Genomic DNA, 21,679 nt, shown 5'->3' with positions numbered 1-21,679 from the left:
TATATATATATATATATAATCTTTGAATGCATTAAAAAAAGAGAGATGAACAAGCCTGGAGGAAAGACAGCATAGGCTGAAGTGATGACCATGGTATTTTTTCAAAATTCTTAGAATTTTGAAATTCTTAGAAATGTAAAATTTCAATTTTTAGAAATTTGCATATTAGTTCACATGTATCTTTATATCTTTTTCCTATAAGATGTCTTTAATTTTTTACCTTTTTTATGTTTTCTCATCTATCTGAGTAAATTTTTCTCTTATAGGTCTTTTTAAAAATTCATTTAGAATTCTTTAAATTAAAATTTTATTTGTTATTAACATAAAATTATACATGTTTATTGTACATGTGATTTTTCTATACAAGAGTACGATGTATAATGATTAATCAGGGTAATTGGTGCACCCATCATCTCAAACATTTGTCATCATTACCTTGTATTGGGACATACAAACCTTTCTTTTAGCTACACTATGATATACAGTAAGTTGTTGTTAACTGTATTCTCCCTACTGTATTTTATAATACTAGAAATTGTTTCTGTATCTGTAATTCTTCTTCCTTTAATCAACATCTCTCTATTCTCCCTGCCCTCCCATCCTTCCCAGGCTCTAGTAGTTAATTCTTCATCTCTCTACTTCTTGGAGGTCAAGTTTTTTTCAATTTCCACATATTGTCCTCATAGGTCTTTCAATACAATTGATTTACTAGGCAAATCCTCAGATCTTCTTTACATGAATCTTCTGGCTTCATGTATCCCTGACACACACATTCTGTTTAGAGAAACAATGTCCTAGCGGATAAAGCTCAAACCACGCTGTACAACTTTCATGAGGAGGCAGTAAAACTTAGAGGTTAGGAACCTAGACTCTAGAATTTAATTTCTTATTTGAATCCCCAGACTCTCAAACTTGATTGTTCTGCTAGTTGCTTGATCCTGGGCAAGTTAGTTAATGCCCCTGAGTATAAAATAGGAATTGTAATAATACCTATCTTAGGATTGTTATCAGAACTATGAAACAATCTAAGTAAAGGGCTCAGCCTGGTTCCTGGAAAGTGCTACAGGCTCATCTCCACTCATTAATTCACCTCCTGGTAGAACCCCAAGCAACAACTTGCAATCTCTTGTAGATACCGTATTTCATGTGGATTTGCCTTTAGTCTGGAATACTCTGCAACCACATACTGTATCACCAAGTAAGAAAGGAGAACAGACATGTTTTCTTAACTTCCTTATAGGGGAAAAACCCAAAAGAAGTCACATACCTGTTCAAAACATGACTGGTATAGCATTCATAAAATTCACTAAGAGGATAGTCATTTTCTTATGTGATAGCATAAACGTCACCTATCGAACTGAGCACTTTCTTCTGGGAGAGGTTGATGGGGTGTCACCGGATCATGTCTGAGGACACTGCCAGTTCGGAGGCCTTCTTGCTCCCAGTGTTCTTCCCTTTCTCCTCCAATTTAATTTCAGCCCTACTCTTTCCTTTTTCTCTCCTTTCTTTTTTTTCTGTAAATCTTCCTTGCCCCCTCCCCCTATTTTTAAATGCAACTTAATCATTCATAAATCACATTCTTCCTAGAACCTTCACTGGCACTACAAGATTATGCAGAATTGCAATAAATCACCAATTAGGGACTTTCAGCCTGAGAAAAGTCTTGCTTAGCTAAATAGTGTTGGTAGGTCCATACTGTAAGCGTCAGGTAGCTTTACAATTTTTAAGTTTAATATAATTAATTTATTTCTGTTTGCTAGATGGCATGTGCACTGGCCAGAGACAGTGAGAAAGAAGAAAACTGAAAAAGCATCCCATGTGGGGGTTGGCCATGCCTTAATTCCCTCTCCTCCATTTCTTCTTTAAGGGTTTTGGACACACACACACACACACACACACACGTCTGGTGTGTTTTTCAATTCACTGGTTTGGGACTCTAACCACACAGCTGGCCTTGTGGCATCCAGCTACTTTAATGACAGCTGTTTCCTTCCATGGACCCTTTATACATTCCGACTATAAAGCCTGTATTCCAAATGTACACTTTAAATCTTGGTGTGTGATATAACTCAGTCTCTGTATAGAATGACATACAAAGAAATATGGTCTGGCAGACCCAACGTGATTCCATAAAGTATGGTAAGTTGACCTTTATCTTGCAGCAAAACAACAAAGGAGATTCAACACTTACCTCAGAACAACTCTTCTAAGCATGTTTTTTCTATTCCTTTTTTCTCTTAAACTCTAGTTTGTTTATTTATTTGGAGAAGTTTTTGCTATAGGGCGCATGCACTCACCAGAAAGACAGAGAGAGACAGACAGAGAAAAAGTGAGAAATCACCTCCCAGGGGGAATGGCCATGCCACAATCCCTTCTCCTCCATTCTCCTCTCGGGATCCTGGGCAGGCACGTACATGTGCCTGGTGTGAGTTTAAGCCACCAGGTCTGGGACTTGAACCACAGTCGACTACATGGGAGTCCAGCCACATAGCCATTATGGCAACTGCTGGTCCGAAAACTCTAGTTTATAAACTTCTGTATTACAGAATTGCTTATATACCAGCCTCTAGAATGCTCTTTTCAACTTTAATTCCATGTCACTTTCTTTTTATCTCACTAACTCCTTTCTCTTTAAGTTGTCTTACTTAGCATTTTCATCCTTCTGTTATTGTTTCCGATCTCTTCTTTGTCCCTGTCTTTCTAGTTTTGCATTTCCAAATCTTACTCAAGTTAGCAAAGGTTTTCTTTTATTTATAAGGAGGATCAGTGTGACAAGAGTGATTGTGAGTTGAACTGGGATGAAAAGTCTGATTCCCATCAGCACATGTGTTTGTTCACTTCCTTCCAGAACTCTGAGGCTCCTCTTCTGTGTCTGTGGCACCCACATAGGGCCGGCACAGAATGGCACTCAGTAGTTGTTGAGTAAATGATGAAACTATTATTTTTGTTAAAGAACTTCTTGGTAGAAATTCATGAAAAAATGAGCTTGGTTTAATCTATAATATAACTAAGAGTATAAAGAAACTTTAAGAGATCTGTTTTTGGGACCAGCAGTTGGCATAATAGCTATGTCGCTGGACTCCCATGAAGCTGACTGTGGTTCAAGTCCCGGACCCGGTGGCTTAAACTCACACTGGGCGCATGTGTGTGTGCCCAGATCCTGAGAGGAGAATGGAGGAGAAGGGATTGCATAGTGGCCATCCCCCCGGGGGGGGGGTGATTTCTCGCTTTCTGTTTCTCTGTCTCTGTCTTTAGTTAGAGTCCCTGACCTGGTGGCTTAAAAATCTTAACAGGGGACCAACATATGGCATAATAGTTACGTCACTGACTCCCACTTATTAGACTGTTGTTCGAGTCCCAGACCTGGCAGCTTCAAATTCATGCTAGGCACATGTGCGTGCATGCCTAAAATCCTGAGAGGAGGATGAAGGAAAGGAGATTGTGGCGTGGCCATCTCCCTTGGGCTTAATTTCTCTGTTTCTCTGTCTCTGTCTTTTTAGCAGGTGCACACACCCCATAGCAAAAATCTCTCAAAAAAAAAAAAAAAAAAAAGAGCGAGACCTGTTTGGACTCTGTCTTCTTGTCCTTAGATTATTTGTTATGACATTAATTAGCCAGCATGGTCTTAGTCAGATAGTCTCTTTCTTCATCTCTGTCTTGATGCTATCTTTGTCTGTGGTATGTCTGTTCATAGATCATTGTACAAAAATGTAAAAGAAACATTAAGTTGACAACATCTGAAAACTTCATGAAAAGTTTGAATTATCAGTTCAATTTCAGACACTTTCAGATTCTGAGTTTGGTCAAATTTGTAAAGTCAGAAAACTCAGTGAAGTGGGACCATCAAGGTTGACGTTACTGCCCTTTATCACAGACGTAAGTCTGAGAGGGTATGAGCAAGTCATGCTGTATAATTCCTCCTGGCCTCTTCTTTCACCTTCATTACAGCCTAGATGGGCTTTCCCCTCCCTTTCCTCTGCCACCTTTGCAGTTACAGCTCCTGTAATATTTGCTGTTGGAGACTCTTAAGAGAAAACAAACATGAGGTTGTAGAACGAGGGCACTATGAAAAAACTTGATTATTTCATTCAGAGAAAATTCCTCAGCGTTTTCAAGATGAGGCATTTGCTAGTGATTTAGTTTAATTCAAAGAAACACATATACTGTGAATGTAAAGAGGAATGGAAACAAAAGTGTACTCCTTAAGAAGGACTCCATTTCTCTTTATATTTTCAACCAATAGTCTAGAACTTGTCCTTCAGTTGTCACTCAGTAAATGGTTGTTAAATGAAAGAGCAAAGTACATTTTATCTTACCCACTGAAGCGTACGATTTAATACTGAAAACACAAGAATTGGCATATTAATGGAGGTGGAGATGAAGTTTGATAAGGGTAAAGGGGAAGAGGAGATTAATGGTTGTTATAAAAAAAGTGTTCTGAAATTTCCTATGTTATATGCTTAAGTTCAACAGCAGCAGTCATCATCAAATGAGAAGCCCTATAATGTATTTATATGCCAAAATTTTGATTGCAGGTTGCTATTCACAGAGGGAAACTAAAATTAGAAAGAAACTACACGGGTTTTGATACGAAGGGAGAACATAGTTTTAAACAACATACTTACGGGAAAAACCAAACCCAAAAGACAGAAGCAACTTCCATTCTCCTAAGGCACAGGGTGGAGGGTGTTTAACTAAATGATGTTCTCACACAGATTATAATGGAGACAGGAAAAGAACAAAACAAGATAGAATGAGATGACAAATGAAAGAAAGAAAAATGATCAAACCTGACAACTCTAGTCTAGAAGAAATGCCTTTACTTTTCACTCCAAGGCCCATAATTGTCTTTTCAGAAGGTATTTAACCCACACTTAATGCAGTGAAACAAAAACTCTTTTTTTGCTTAAAATCATTACTTAGATCATTCAACTCTCCATTCTGAACCTCGTTCTGATAAATTCATACTTAGAGAGACCTTTGGATTTTAGGACAGGTCTCTGAGAGACAAGTGAACCATCAAGATCTATTTGGATGGACTGAAGTAGGAGGCCCAGTCACCCAATTGATTTGATGTGAGAAATTCTGTTTCATGCTTTTATGGTAACAACAGGACCTCTGATGAATCATAGTGACAGAATATTATAAGTTTTACTTCTCTTCCCTGTGGCCAACTCTGTTATTGTCAGAGTGGCAGTTACAGGTAAGAATTATTTCCCACTTTTTAATAGGTCTATATAACTAATCATGCAATATTAAGCATTAACCTCAGGCTTAAAAACATTGAAAAACACTACAGAGAAATATAATGAAGTATTTAATCATTCTTATAAGCATCTTCAGCTGGAAATGAAGACTTCTGAGGCTTAGGCTGGATGACTTATCTCTGGAATGCTCTGGCCTTAATTCTTGTTCTTGCCTTTGAATATTGAAATCTGAATTCAGAGTTATAAAGATGTTGTATGTCTTTTGCCTACCATCTTTAAAACATAGTTTTCCAGTTCTTGGGAAATATTCTTACCTTAACAATTCAACATTAAATTGAATAGACTGGGCTAACTGGTAGTATGCTGGTTAAGGTGGCAGGATCCCACATGGCCAACTGCATGATGGGAGTCTTGGACCAGCCCTTGAAAAGCACACGGAGTGTATATGCATGCATGCTCAAAATTCTGAAAAGAAGGAGAAATGGGGGGAAAGGGACTGCATTTTGACTATCCTTCATGGGGCGGAGCGTGCTTTCTCACTTTCTGCCTCTCCAGTAAGCACATGTATCCTCTGAAAAATTAAAAAATTATCAAATAGGCTGTCTGAAGTAGATGGGAATGGGGAAATGGATATTTCAGGTAATTTCAGTCTATTGACTAAGTAAACAGAACATATGTGGGCTGTCAAGGTTCAATTAAGTAGGAGGTAACATTTCTTGGATTCAGAGGTGTTGTAATCTTTTAATGGTTCAGGCTTATGTCTGGGACCAGCTTTCACAAGACTGCCCTCTGTTGAGCACACCCCATACTCTCAAGCCTCTTTCCTTGGCACATGCTTTACCTTTAATACAGAAATACTTTGTTTAGATGTTACCTCTTCTGTAAAGCTTTAGTTCCCTCACTGAATCTCTCCCAATCCAACTGCTTGTTCTTTTTTACTTCTAGAAATTTTTTTAATAATTGTTTGTGGTAAAATGCACACAAAATGTTTACCATTTTAATGATTTTTAATTGTACAGTTGAGTGACATTAAATATACTCACACTGTTGCACGATGACCAGAACTATCCATCACCAGCACTTTTTTCATCTTCCTAAAAAGAAACTTCATACTCACTAAACAATTCTCCATTATTCGTCGTCTTAGTCCTAGGCAACCACCACTCTACTTTCTGTTTATATGAATTTGACTATTTTTGTGTCTCAGATTGGCAGAATCATACAGTATTTATCCTTTCATGATGAATTTATTTCACATATCTGAATGTCTTCGAGATTGATCTGGTTCATCTATGTTTTAGTATGTGTCAGAATTTCCTTCATTTAATGCTAAATAATATTGTATTGTATGCATCTACCATATTTTATTTGTCAGTTCATCCATCATTAAACATACTTCCAACTTTTGATTATCATGAATAAGGCTGGTATGAACATTGGGGTGCAAATATCTAATCAAGTCTATCCTTTGAATCTTTTGGGGGTAGAGTCAGACACATTCTATTTTCAACTTTTGAAGCAGCCACCATATTGTCTTCCATTATAGCTGTACCATTTTACATTTCTAGAAGCAATCTACGAGAGTTTCAATTTCTTTACATCCTTATCAATACTTATTTTCTTCATTTCTTTCTTTTTTATAATAGCCATCCTAATTCATTTAAAGTGGTATGCCATAGCTTAGATTTGTATAACCCTAATGATTAGCAGTGTTGCTTCTTTTCGTGTACTTACTGGCTGTTTAGAGAAATGTCTTCTTTAGAGAATGCTTACTTAGGTCTTCTACCCATGTTCTTGGTTTTGTTATTGAGTTGTAGGAATTCTTCACATATTGTGCATATTAACCCTACATCAGATATGTGATTTGAAAATATTTTCTTCCATTCCATGAGATGACTGTTTAGTCTATTGATAACATACTTTGTGCAACAGTTTTAAAATTTTAAGTAGTTCAGTTTACCTAGTTTTTTCCTTTGGTGACTGTGTCATATCTAAAAATCTTTAACAAATATTATGTCATAAAGATTTTCCCCTATGTTTTCTTCTAGAAGTTTTGTAGTTTTAGCTTTTATGTTTAGGTCTTTGATATATTTGAATTTATTTTTGTATATGGCAATGGTCCAAATTAACTCTTTTACAATTGGTAATTCAATTTTCCCAGCAATGTGTGTTGAAAACTCCCTTAATATTTTACACAGGTATACATAATCATACATTTTCCTATTTTGAGTGATGTTATAAACTGGATATCATGCAGGAGTAAAGGGTAGGAGAAAAGCCCTTTTTTACAGCATTTTCCAATTTCTTGTGAGCAAATATTCTATCATGGCCAAATTCAAGTTATTAAAAATTATATCACAAATATAGAGTTTGGAAGAAATACTAGCTAAGGAGAAGAGACCTGAAATTATTTTGCTTTGTATTTCTAGCACCTAGCATATACTAAATATTCAAGTTTCACTTCTTACATTTTTATTTAACAAATATTTTTGAGTATCTTCTATGTGCCAGAGAATTGTGCTAGGTTCTAGGTACACAATAACAGAGAAAAATTACATGATCCTACCTTCATGCATTGTATAATTTAGAGAGCGTAGAAGCAATACATAGTACACTAGAAAATAACTGATAATTATTCATTGTAAGTAAGATGAATTGTACAGTGATGGGATTCCTTAAACAGTCTTTTGAGAATGGGATTATGGGGAGTGAAGTATGATATTCCTATATATGGATGGAGAGATGGAACTAGTTATGCAAAATGCTGGGCAAGGTGTTCCAGGCAGGGGGAACAACATGTGCAGAGGTTTGAGGAAAATGACTATGGTCTCTGGGAGGAACTTACAGGAAACCCATGTAGGTGGATTAGACAGAAAAGGACAGGAGTCCCACAAAAGATTGAAGAGATTGGTGGAGGCCAGATGACCCATGGTCTTGGAGGCCACTGTTGGATAAAGAGAAATTTATTCAAAGTGAAATAAAAAGACATTTGTGGGCTTTAAGAAGAAAGCAGGCATCATCAGATTTTTCTAAATAGATTTTTTTTTTCTGGCTGCATGTGTAGGTTAGTGAAAAACCATCGATGAAGAGGGAGTGTAATAAAGAAGCTTTTCAAGAGACATGAAATAGAAGTGGACGGATTTACAATTTTATTTTGTAGGTAAAATGGAGAGGACTTTATAGATTAGATGTCAAAGGTTAAGGGGGTCAAGTGCCCTTTAGCCACTAGCTTTGGGAAACCAAAGTTAAGAAATTCATAGCTCGTTTATTTTAATAGCTGTATGCCAGCTAGCACACAATTTTAGTTGGAACTTTGAGTGGTATAAAAAAGGTAGATGATGCAGTCTTTATAATTAGAACTTCAACCTATAGTGGCACCAAACTTGAAAATCTGAGGTTGAGAGTATATGTATGAAAAAAAAATTGAGAGCAAAGATGTTAGTACATTGATTGTGGGTGAAAGTTTCATGGTGAATTGAAGTCTCCAAAGGAAGTATAAAACTCAGAGAATGAACAGTAAGAACCAGAAACCCTTAAACACATGGACAACTAGCAAACCACAGATCCTCTTGGAAAGTTACATGGAAGGTGGATGAGAAGACAAGCGATCCAACTAATGAGGAGTTGGATCTAGATTAGTAGAGGTCTATTAGGAATCGAAATTAGTATTATTAGAGCTTTTGGTACTTTACAAAGTATTTTCATTTGATTTATTTCATTCAGTTCTCACAATGAAATAGGTAAGGTACGAGGTTTGTGCCCTTATTTTATAGACTGGAGATGAATTATTGCAATGGCTAAATGTTTCACTCATACATGTCCAGGGGTTAATTAGACCTGAAACCCAACTTTCATTCTCTTAGCTATTATTTTTCACTGCAATACTTACTTTTCTGTGACAGAATAAAATTTAGCATTTTTTTTTTTGCTTGTTTTGTTTTTGGTTTTGGAGATGGAGCATGGATGATTTAAACAAGTACTATAATAATTTAATTTAAAATTGAAAGCTATGGTGAGGTTGGGCTTAAGGGGATTGATCATGTTTGTTTTCAGAGCCTTGTGAGATATTCAATTTCTTTTTCTCTTGTACTACTTGGATACTAAGAGGCCAGAGACCAAAGTTTCCAAGTTACGAGGGTTTTAATATTGCCCACATCCTGGCTCAGTGTTCTAAGTTATTTATAAAAATACTGCTAGTGAAACAAAATAAACCTTGTCATAAGGATTTCCTTCTGAATTAACTGCATTACTTAATAAAACTTGAAAGTCCTGGCTTCTGTATTCAAGATGGATTAACATGGAGAACTCAATGTTAAGTGAAGAGGGCCAGACTTTGAAAGATACACACTGTATATCCCCACTCAATATGTACTGAATGTCTGCACTCTGTGGCAGAAATGGAAGGATCCAAAGATATGATAAGAGAGGATAAGTGGAGATATCAGAGGTTGTAAGGTGAGGGGGGAATAGGTGGTAGACAGTGGCTGATAGAGGAGAGTTAGAGGGGTAAAGGGAAGAAACATTTAACAGACTAAAGAATGTAAAGTTCTTTGTTGAAGAAAAATGTTCTGAAATTTTTATCTATTAAAAAATAAATAAAAGCAAGAAGATGGGTCTAGGTGGTGGCATAGCAGTAATGCAACTGAACCCATATGGGAAACGTGCTAAGTACCTGCTTTAGGACATCCCTGAGCATGCTGGGTATGTGCAGGTTCCTATGATCTGGGCTGGCTGAGAATGGGGTAGAAATCATGGGGTGAGATCCTTGTTTGGGGTGGCTCACCCTCTCTCTGTCTTGGAATAGAGAGATAGGTAAAAGATACACATAACAAAGTATAAAAAGGGAGCAAGAAACTATTCATTCTTGGACATGGTGCTAAGGCAAATATATCCCCACTCAATATGTACTGAATGTCTGCACTCTGTGGCAGAAATGGAAGGATCCAAAGATATGATAAGAGAGGATAAGTGGAGATATCAGAGGTTGTAAGGTGAGGGGGGAATAGGTGGTAGACAGTGGCTGATAGAGGAGAGTTAGAGGGGTAAAGGGAAGAAACATTTAACAGACTAAAGAATGTAAAGTTCTTTGTTGAAGAAAAATGTTCTGAAATTTTTATCTATTAAAAAATAAATAAAAGCAAGAAGATGGGTCTAGGTGGTGGCATAGCAGTAATGCAACTGAACCCATATGGGAAACGTGCTAAGTACCTGCTTTAGGACATCCCTGAGCATGCTGGGTATGTGCAGGTTCCTATGATCTGGGCTGGCTGAGAATGGGGTAGAAATCATGGGGTGAGATCCTTGTTTGGGGTGGCTCACCCTCTCTCTGTCTTGGAATAGAGAGATAGGTAAAAGATACACATAACAAAGTATAAAAAGGGAGCAAGAAACTATTCATTCTTGGACATGGTGCTAAGGCAAATCATCTCTCAAATACCTTTCTAGTTATACACTTTACTGTTCTCCAAAAGCCAGCTGGGTAAGAATGTGTGTCAGTACCCTGTCACTTTCTGTTTTTCTTTTTTGAGGACTATAGAACTCCACTGTGTTTCTATTGTGGAAGTCAGTTTATATCACTGGGCAATGATGTATTTCAAGGAGACTGAGTATTATTAAAACTCAAATCAGAAATACTGCTCAATTGACTAGGCAATATTTTTAGGGGGATAATATTTGAGAAGTAAACAAATTCTTGACCTGTCATAGGCATAGTTAATAATGACTGTAGTAATGATTGCTATAACAAGAATGGTAGTTTCTCCTTTGAGTTATGATTGTAAAAAAATCACAAAATCTTTAACATTCTTCTTAGAGATACTGATTTCTGACATTATACTAACCACTGCATCAAGGACAATATATTATACCTTAATAGTATGCAGTATTTTGATTTTTAAAAATTCAATAAATATTTATTGAGCATCTACTCTGTGTCAGATATAATGTTGGTACTGGAGCTACAAGAGTGGGTAAGATAAGCTCTCTTCTCTCTTGAATTTCCTTGAAATGACGCTAACCACAGGCCGTCTTAATGGAATAGTGTTACAGGAGCTTAATTTATTCATTTAGCAAGGAAATGACAACTTATAATGCAGGAAGAATGCTGAAGATTCAGCATGAACAAAATAGTTTCAGCCCTCATGAAGTGGACTGCCTATTTAGTATAAGGAAATAGTTGTGTCGGGTTTTTATGATAGGGTCTTGCTATATTGTCTTGAACTTGAGATCTTCTTGCCTCAGCCTCACGAGCAGTTGGGATAACAGGGACATGTCACTATACCTGATTTGAAAACAGGTAGGTTCTTAAAATACACTGTTGTAAGAGTTATTGGTAGAAAATGCCTAATGGTACAGAGAAAATACGAGGGGCACTTAACCATGTATTTGGAGTCAGCAAAGTCTTCTCAAAAAGAGAAAGGTCCAAGCTGAGACCCCACATTATGTATAGGATTTAGCCATGGCTTCTGCTATAGGGCAAGTTTTATCCAACTCTGGAAATAAAAGAACTGAAAGAAATGCCAGTGGCTAGCAGGTGGTATGGTGGTTAAAGTGCTAGACTCTCACATGACTGACCATCATTCAAGACCTGGACCTGGTGTCTTGCTTTCTCACTTTTCTTCTATCTCTTTGTCTCTCTTCAGTCAAATTAAATAATAATAAATCAATTTTTTTTTATAAAGAAAGACATGCCAGATTTGTGAGGCAGAGAACACTCAGGGAGGAGGACAAGGAGTACACCTTGAGGCACGAGAAGTGGATCATAAGGGCTTTGCTGGGACCAGCAGTTAGTGTAATGGCTATGTTGCTGGATTCCCATGTAGTCGCCCGCAGTTCGAGTCCTGGACTGGGTGGCTTAAACTCACACTGGGTGCATGTGCGTGCGTGCCCAAGATCCCGATAGAAGAATGGAGGAGAAGGGTTTGCAGCGTGGCCATCCCCTCTGGATGGGGATTTGTCGCTTTCTGCCTCTCTGTCTCTCTCTGTCTGTCTGGTGAACACATGTGCCCTCTAGCAAAAACCTCTAAAAATATATTAAATAAATAGAAAATAAGGACTTTACTAACCATACTAAGGTGCTGGCCTAATCTGACAGTAAAACAGGCAATGACTGAAGTGTTTTAAACACAGAAGAGACGTGACTATGAACAGGTCTGTGGAATGAATATACTTACATTACCACTCCTCTGTTGAAAACTTGACAACCCCAAAGGATGGTTTTTATGTATGTTTTAATTTGGCATGGGATTCAGGCTCAGATGTTTCAACTTATCTGAAGTTAAATGTCAATTTAAAATTACTGTTTACAGAGTAAACTGCCTTTTTAGTTTGGATGTTTTTCCTTGTTGCTTTGCCCTAGTAAGGACCATAATCTTGGGTCTCTATTTAGACATCCCATGGTAGATACTCTCCTCATTTAGAATGTGAGAGGGTAGGTTCTAGTGATCCCACAAAAGGCACATGATTGGAATGTTTGTTCCTGTCACAAAATCTATTCCAGAGATGCTCAACTGATGTCCAAGAATATTTTGTCATGTCTTCTGTTAAGAGCTGAGTGACACTGTCATCAAAATACTAATGTCTTTAGCGCTTGCTAGTCTCCATTTTAACAGACGAGGTAGTCCCTGCCTTCAGTCTTGTATACAGGGACCTGTCAATGCAGCAAGAGCCCAGGGCACACAGCTGCTAGCAGGAAGCACAGGGAACATCCAGGACCAGACTCCTGAACTGGCCAACTTGGGAAGTTAGAGGAATAAGGAAATCCAGTGGTTGTGGTTAGTTCATTGTAAAGTAGCTAGACTCCTATGTCTGTTCCATTTGTATTCTGGGGGTTTAGCTTTCTTTTTGATTTCATGGTTAAGGTGATTTATTGCTGTATCTCTGTGTTAAGAGAAAGTTTTTGGTTATCCTGAAATAGGATATGAATTTCTATGCTCACATACAATAAAGTCTTGTACCAAGTGGGCTTTCCATATGTGGTGTTGATGTGACATGATATTTTTACTTTCAGCAGTGTTTCATATGTACCTTCAGAAGGAAGCTGTTTATTGCATAAAAATTTATCAAATGCAAGCCAAGATTTTACTAATGTGCCTATTCCTTGTCCCTTTCTCTTCATAATGACCTAAAGAGTACTTGCAGATACAGAACAGGGAGGCTCAGGGCTGACTCCAGGGTCTGAATTGGAGTTGCTTAAAAAAAAAAATCAAACTTGGGACCAGCAGTTAGCGTATCGGCTATGCCGCTGGACTCCCATGTAGTCAACTGCAGTTCGAGTCCCGGACCCGGCGGCTTAAACTCATGCCAGGCACGTGTGTGTGCATGCCCAGGATCCCGAGAGGAGAATAGAGGAGAAGAGATTGCGGCGTGACCATCCCCCTGGCGGGTGATTTCTCGCTTTCTGTCTCTCTCTGTCTTTCTGGCAAGCACACGCGCCCTATAGCAAAAAAAAAAAAAAAACCTCTCCCTCCCCCCCAAAACAAAATAAAAAATAAAACAAAGGTTTTAAAGAACAAATACATTTCTAAAGGATTATATTGTTGATCTAATATAGACGATGGAATCGTTATGTTTTGACTAAAGCTTGAATTATAGAACAAATGGCCAAAAGAAACACATAAAAAAATAGTTCCTGCAATCTCCATCTAACACATTCATAGCTGAGAGTATATTTGTGCTATAATTCTGTAGTTTGTGGAGCATACTCTATTTATTTTTTAAATATCAAAGGATGCACGCCCTCATCAGAGAAAGTACCTCTCAGTGGGGCATGGTCATGCCATGAACTTTTTTCTCTCTTTCTCCATCTCATCCAGATTCTGGGCATGCATGCCTGCCATGTCTTTCAAGCTGCCTAGTCTGAGACTCCAACCATGGTCATCCATGTGAGATCTGTTTCCCTATGCACAGTGCTTACCTGTTGTACTAAAGATCTGGCAAGTATGCTTTCCATATGGATAGATTTACATTATTATTATTATTATTTTTAGAGAGTTTTTGTTTTTGTTTTTGCTATAGGGTGCATGTGCTTGCCAGAAAGAGAGACACAGAGATTCAGAAAGTGAGAAATCACCTTCCAGGACAGATGGCCATGCCACAATCCCTTCTCCATTCTCTTCTTGGAACTTGGACACATACGTACACACCCCTGGTGTGAGTTTAAGCCACTGGGTCTTGGACTGGAACCACTATCAACTACATGGGAGCCCAGTGACATAGCCATTACACCATCTGCTGGTCCCCTAGATTTACATTATTTTAATGCGATGTCACATAATAGCTATTAAAAAATACATATCCTCTGGTGTCACGACACCACAGACCATCGCCTTTAAGTGGCTCACTTATCAACCAGTTCACCTAACAACTTGTTTGTAGGATAAACTTAGTCATTGGGTGAGGAATGCCTGTATACACTAAATCCCTGGAAAATAATAATAAACACTATAGTTTACTACTCGATGACATGTACTATCTGCTAACTATCAAGATCATTTGAAAAGGGAAATAATGTTTAAATAGTTACTGTAGGTTTCCTTTCACTAACATTGGGTTGTCAGAAAAGTCATGACATATTTTTAAACATTTTTATATGCAAAAAAATACTTCATTATTTTTCCAATGACCCAATAATATAAGTATGCTATTACTATATGCAAAGAAGACCCTCTGATTCTGGTAGAGAAGCATAGGTTATTTCAATGTGCTTAACATTTATGATATAGTTAAATCTAGATATATACTTTAGATAGCTCTAAATCTTTATGGTGTGATAGTAAGTGTATAACAACTGGCTTTGGAAAGAGGAATGGAGGGAGAGGGAAAGGAAAAAAGAAAAGACATGAAAAAGGAAGAATGCTCTGATTTGTGGTATTTATCAATTATGATTGTGTAAATACAACAAAGCCTATTTTAAGCTATCAAGAAGATATCATTGCATGAGAGTTGGGAAAAAGACAAATACAGTTGAATTTTTCAAGATGGTACAGTCTGACTCCAATATACCACTGGCCATAGCAACTTTTCATGCCTCCAAATGCAGCTGTGTCTCTATGCTATAGGCCCGGGTTTTGTACAAGTAAATTTATTTGAGATAATTTTAGCTCAGCTATGGACTTAAGAAATAAAGTTATCACTACCACATATGAAGACAAGCTATTCTGATAGGTATTGTGGATAATAGAACAAGATATAAAGTGGGACCAGCAGGTGGCATAATAGTTACGTCGCTGTACTCCCACCTAGTTGATTGTGGTCAGAGTCCTGGACCTGGTAACTTAACACCGGGCATGTGTGTCTACGAAATTCCAAGAGGAAAATGGAGAAGGGATGGTGGTGTGGCCATCCTTCCTGGAGGGTGATTTCTTGCATTCTGTCTTACTGTCTGTCCCTATCTCTCAGGTGAGCACACATGCCCTATAGCAAAAATCTTTCTTAAAAAGAAAAAGATGCAAGGCAATGCTGCCCTTAAAGAATTTACTTTCTGATTTGGAATTCTGAACATAAATCTATAATAGTATAAACCACAAAATACTGAAATAGTATAAGTTACAGTTTATAAAAATAAAAATACATACTAAATGGATAATAGAAACCTAGGGACCAGCAGATGGCATAAAAGTTACATTGCTGGACTCCTATGTAGTCGTGGTTTGTGTCCTGGACTTGACGACTTAAAAACTCATGCCAGGCACAGGTGTGTGAGTGCCCAAAATCCCTAGAGGAGAAGGAATTGCAGCATGGCCATTCCCCACAGGGGGTAATTCCTTATTTTTGTCTCTCTCTTCCTCTCTGGAGAGTGCACAGGCTCTACAGCAAAAACTTCTCTTTAAAGAAAAAAAACCTTAAATAAATAATAGAAAATAAACTATGAAGTAATATGTATAATCAATAATTACATGGTGAGAAGGGACTTTGAAAACACTTTAGGGAGTCTTTATGAAGAGGTGCATTGGAGAGACTTGATACATGAGTAGCATTTGGATGTGTGTTATCCTTTAGGAAGGCAAGGAGGGGCCCAGCGGGGGGTGTGGAGGTTGAGGCTCTGGATTCCCACATGGATGGCTGACCGCATTTAAAGTTCCAGACCTGGCAGTTTGAAAATCACACAGGGTGCATGTACATATGTGCCAAAATCCTGAGAGAAAAATGGAGAAGGAGTTGTGGAGTAGCCATTCCCTCGGGGGGGGGGGATTTCCTCACTTTCCCTCTTTCTCTCTCTCTCTGGCAAGCACATGCATACTTTGGAAAAAAAAAAAAGGCTTGGAGGGGGTTTGCAGGGGGTGTGATGGTTAAGGTGTTGGGTCCCATGTGGCTGACTGCGTGGTCCAAGTCCTGGACCTGGTAGCTTGAAGGGCACGCGAGGTGCATGTGTGTGCATGCCCAAAGTCCTGAGAGGAGAACAAAGAAGGAATTTAGGTGGGGTTATCCCCCCAGGAGGGTGCTTTCTCACTTTCCCTCTCTCTTTTTCTGTCCCTCTCTAGCGAATGTGCACCCTCAATAGTAAACAAAAAAGAAGGAATGGAAGTGAGATGGAATACATTAAATAATAAGTGGACAACCAGGCAGGAGCAGAGCATTCGTGTAGAATATTTTAATAACAATGGTTGATAGTTACCAGGTAGTTCCTTTGTGCCAGACTCTGTATATAATAGCTTTATATAGATTAGCTCATTTGATCATCTCTGAAACCCTTTCAGCCAGGTTGCTGGGAGCATTGAATGAGAGGATACCTGTTTCATAAGTGAGAAAACGAAGCCTTAGAGACATTTTTCCTAGAGGCTGAGGTCAGGTAGATAGTGAAACTGGGGCTTGAACTTGAATTCTGGTTTGTCTGGTCTCAAAGCCCATGATCTTAAATACATTGCAAAAATAGGAAGAAAAGCTAGATTTATCATTCTTAGTATAAAGTTATTAAAGCTTTGAATGCCAGGAAAAAGGGATTTGGATGTTGTCATGTGGGGTAATATTGTATATGAAATTAATACTCAAACCCTTGAAAACTTGATTAAAAATTTAAATGTCCAAATGGTTTTTGCTGTCCTCCCATGATATGTTTTCTCTTTTGATTTTGGAATTCATTTATGGCTGACTGGGACATAATGAGTGCAAGGCCAACTGTTGCAGGAGTTTGAGATCATCTCTGGTGAGTTAGAAAAGTGTAGTTGGCTTTCAAAACTTAATGATCCTTAATCAGAATACACATAAAGATAAGACTTCAAGTCCAAGAGTCTGTGGCTTCTTCAAGACACCTCTTGCGTTGTGTTTATGTAAACACAATTTATAGAGACCAGCAGGTGGCATGGTGGTTAAGGTGCTGGACTCCCACATGGCTGACCGCAGTTTGAGTTACAGACTTGAGGGCTTGCTTTCTCTTTCCTTCTTCCTCTCTTTACCTCTGTGTCTCTCTAAGGTGAGTAAATGTCTCCTATTGCAAATTAAAATAATAATAACAATGAAATTTAATAAATAATTATTTAAAAAACACAATTTATAAATTAAACAGGTTGTAAAACATGTCAAAGAGCCATGTTTTCTTTTCATCTGCATGATGCATATTGAAAATATTGAGCATTTATTCTTAATTGTTTTGACAAGTTCTTTGCCTTTTGCTGGATTGTTTATCAACTTTGTGAAAACTTTCTTTTTGTCTTTCCTAGTCAGAAAGCATTTGATGAGTAGGAGTATGAAGAAGAAAAATATATTCTTTTAGATAAACAAAATTATTCTGGCCTTTTATCATTTCTTCCAGACAGTAAAGAAAATAAGTTACTCATTTTTTTGATAAGATTATTTCTGGAAATGAAAATCACTTAAGGAAATCTGTATAGTTAAAAGATAACTATTAATACTTGGTATACGAATCACTAAACATATTGCCAAATAACCCTTTATAAGATACTTAGAGTGACTAAGAATACCTTTAAAATGTAGGAGAAGACAGTTTTTCTCTCAAAAAATAATGAACAGAATGAAACTGCTTTGTAATTTATGGATTATAAAATAGGGCAATACATGCATATTTATTCTGATTTTTAAATAAATCCACCAAGGTTCTAATTCCACTCTTATTTGTTATAAAACAGTCTTTATTATACTAGGTACTTTTTTCCTTTTTCTCTACACAGAAAAAGAATGATGACAAGGAATTTGTATTTTGCAATGAGTGCATAGACCAAATATTGCATAAGTCTGAGATAATGCCCTACTAGTTGAGTAAGTATAACAACCTTAAATTGGAAAAACCATTTGAAAAAGCAAAGCATACTGGTTACTTGAAAAAGCTTAAATTGTGTAAGATGTATTCTTTGGGTCAGGAGTATTAAAGCTCATTTTATGTGGCTTAAACCCGTGTAAGAATCTGGGACTGGGACCAGCAGATAGCATAATGGTTATATCTTTGGACTCCCATGTAGTTGACCATGGTTCGAGTCCTGGACCTGGCAGTTTAAAAATCATGCCAGTCATATATGCGTGCATGCCCAGAATGAGAAAGGAAGCGAAAGGATTGTGGTGTGGCTGTCCCCCCTGGGGGGTGATTGCTGTCCCCCCCCGGGGGGGGTTTTTTTTTTTTTTTTTTTTTTTTTTTTTGGTCTCTGTTTCTCTCTGGCAAGTGTACATGCTCTATAGCAAATATCTCTCCTTAAAAATCAATCAATCAATCAACCAATCAATCTAGGCCAGCTGGTGGCATGGTGGTTAAGGTGACTGGAATCCACATGGCCAACAGCCTGTTCCAAGTCCCAGACCCAGCAGCTTAAAAAAATACACCAAGTGCATGTATGAGTACGTTCAGGATCCCAAGAAAAGAATGGTCTTGTAGTGTGGCCGTTTCCCCTGGAGGATGATTTCTCACTCTCCAGCAAGTACACATTCCAGAGCATAAAACTGAAGAAGAGACCAGTAGTTGGTGTAATGGCTATGTCGCTGGACTCCCAGGTAGTCCACTGCAGTTCGAGTCCCAGACCGCATGGCAGAATCTTTCCCCAGGCATGCATGTATGAGTGCCCAGGACCCCAAGAGGGGAATGGAGGAGAGGGGATTGTGTCACGGCCATCCTCCCTGAGGGGATGATTTCTTGCTTTCTGTCTCTCTGTCTCTCTGGCAAGCACACGTACCCTATAGCAAAAATCTCTCTCAAAAAAAAAAAAAAAAACAAAACAAAACAAAAGCAAAACTAAAGAACAGAAAGTATCTAATGGGGGATATATTTATAAGACACACAATTTTTTTCTATTTTAAAGTGCGGTAACTGCCTAAGTCTATCTGTGGATCTTCTAGGGTTCAATATGTTTACCAATATGTTTATTTGGCATAATATCACACCTAATTGATATCTAATATTTTGATATTTAATATCTATTATGTTTAATTTCTAATTTATAGCAAGATAATTCAATTAGCCGTCCCATTTAGTACTTTTCTCTTTCATCTATAATAATTTAGGTTCTTAAAACATTTTATTTGAGAATATTCAGAATTTTTTTTTTTTGTAGTACCAAAGGTTTATAAAAACATGATTTATTCCCTGCTATTATTCCCAAGTTTTTGTTTACTGACCCTAGGATTATTTGATGCTCAATTTTAAGCTTGTACTATATAAAAGATTACAGTAGTCTTTAGTTCATGGGAACAGTAAGGACTATTTTATTGTCATGCTTTTGGCCATGTAGTTTTATGATCTTTCTAATGAGTGGGATCCTGAAGGAACTGTGGATCTAACGTTTTACAGAGCATAGGACAGGAGGCAAGGAAGCCTTCGGAGTGGTATACAGGCATTATGGCTTTAAAAAGCATTAACAATGAAAGGATTTTCTCAAAATTGGTGTCTTAATCATAAAAGTCAACAGCTGCAAACTCTAGGGCTTACCCAAGCAAACAAAAAACTGTTTTGACGACACTTGGCAGCCAGATTAGGTTTAGTAAAACAGTGTTACAGTTACAGCTCTTTATGTATTCGCTTTGATTCATGAGCTTTCCAGTCTGACTAGAGTGAGACAGCAGGCCTGTGATCTCTGCTGCCCAGCTTCCATCTTATGCATCACTGGGGGTCCTGGCAAGTGGCTTCATCATGCGTTCTACTGCCTACTGTATGGGCCTGTTTGGGAATAACTCATTTATAAGGGTTTGCATATGTAACGATTTATAGGTATGTGGACCAGGACTAGAAGATTAACCTCTAAATAAAATAATCTAATGGTATATGTAGAAATCACCTCTTGCCCACCTTATTCAAGCTATTCTATTACATCTACCTTCCTCCCCCCCTTCCCAACATACCCACATTATAAGTGAGTCATTTGAAGGAAAGATGAAGGCGATGTCTAGTACAGCCTTTATCGGGTGAGTCTTCCCTGTGTCTGTCTCTCCCACCTTTTTCTCTCTGGTGTCATCACATCACTGCTCTTAGTGGTAAGAGGTAATAGATTACAGTTCCCCTGGTTTGCCACTTCCTTCATGTTCAAGACACAATGAGGCCTGTGAAAGAAAAGACAGTTACTTGGGCAATTAGGTGGTTAGGCATTGCTGAGGATCTTTTTTATGCTAGTGACTACTGGTGAGCTTATGAAAGGGAATGAGTAACTGCTAGTCTTCCCAGAGTTTTAGCTCCTCTGCTCTCTGCTTTGGATACCAGTGCATGAGTATTCGAGGCTGTCTGTGACTCCAATTTCAAAGTTATGCATTTACTTGCACTTAAACCTTGCATTGGTCCTAATGCTTCTGATTTTTTTTTCTTTAGTATAGTCTACTCATATGTATGCCTGACATATATGTTTTCATAGAAATCGCAAGAATGGTTTGTCTTGAGTTTGACACTAATGGCTGATAACATACAAAGAAAATACTTTCTTCAAGTGTACCAATGCTACTTTTGTTATTAATTGTTGAGTGGCTTGAGGCAAGCTTCTCAACCATTCTGTTTCTATTTTCTTTCTATTGAAGAGAAAATTTGCTAGACAACCTACAGGTGAAAGGAGTATTATACAATGGCCCTAAAACAATCTAGAATATTAAAGGAAGTAGCATTGAACATGATGATACTGTTAGTTTGAGGGAATGCTTCTGGTAAATTATCAGACAATTTCAATGGTCAGTTTGGACCAATCAAAAATTATCTGGACCTTGGGACTAACAGTTAGCATAATGGCTATGTTGCTGGACTCCCATGTAGTCGACTGTGGTTCAAGTCCCGGACCCAGTGGCTTAAACTCACTCTGGGTGCATGTGCGTGCATGCCCAAGATCTCGAAAGAAGAATGGAGGAGAAGGGATTGTGTCATGGCCATTCCCCCGCCCCGGGGGGTGGGGGGAGGGCGGTGATTTCTTGCTTTCTGTCTCTCTGTCTCTTTCTGTCCTTCTGGTGAGCACATGTGCCCTATACCAAAAACCTCTCAAAAACAAAACAAAAATTATTCGGACCATTTGGCTGGAACTTTCATTTTCCAGTGATTCACCAAAATGACAAATATAAAGGGA

The sequence above is a fragment of the Tupaia chinensis genome, unplaced genomic scaffold (assembly GCF_000334495.1).
Source record: "Tupaia chinensis unplaced genomic scaffold, TupChi_1.0 Scaffold000097_1, whole genome shotgun sequence".
Taxonomy (NCBI): Eukaryota; Metazoa; Chordata; class Mammalia; order Scandentia; family Tupaiidae; genus Tupaia; species Tupaia belangeri.
Note: the sequence above shows the minus strand (reverse complement) of the source record.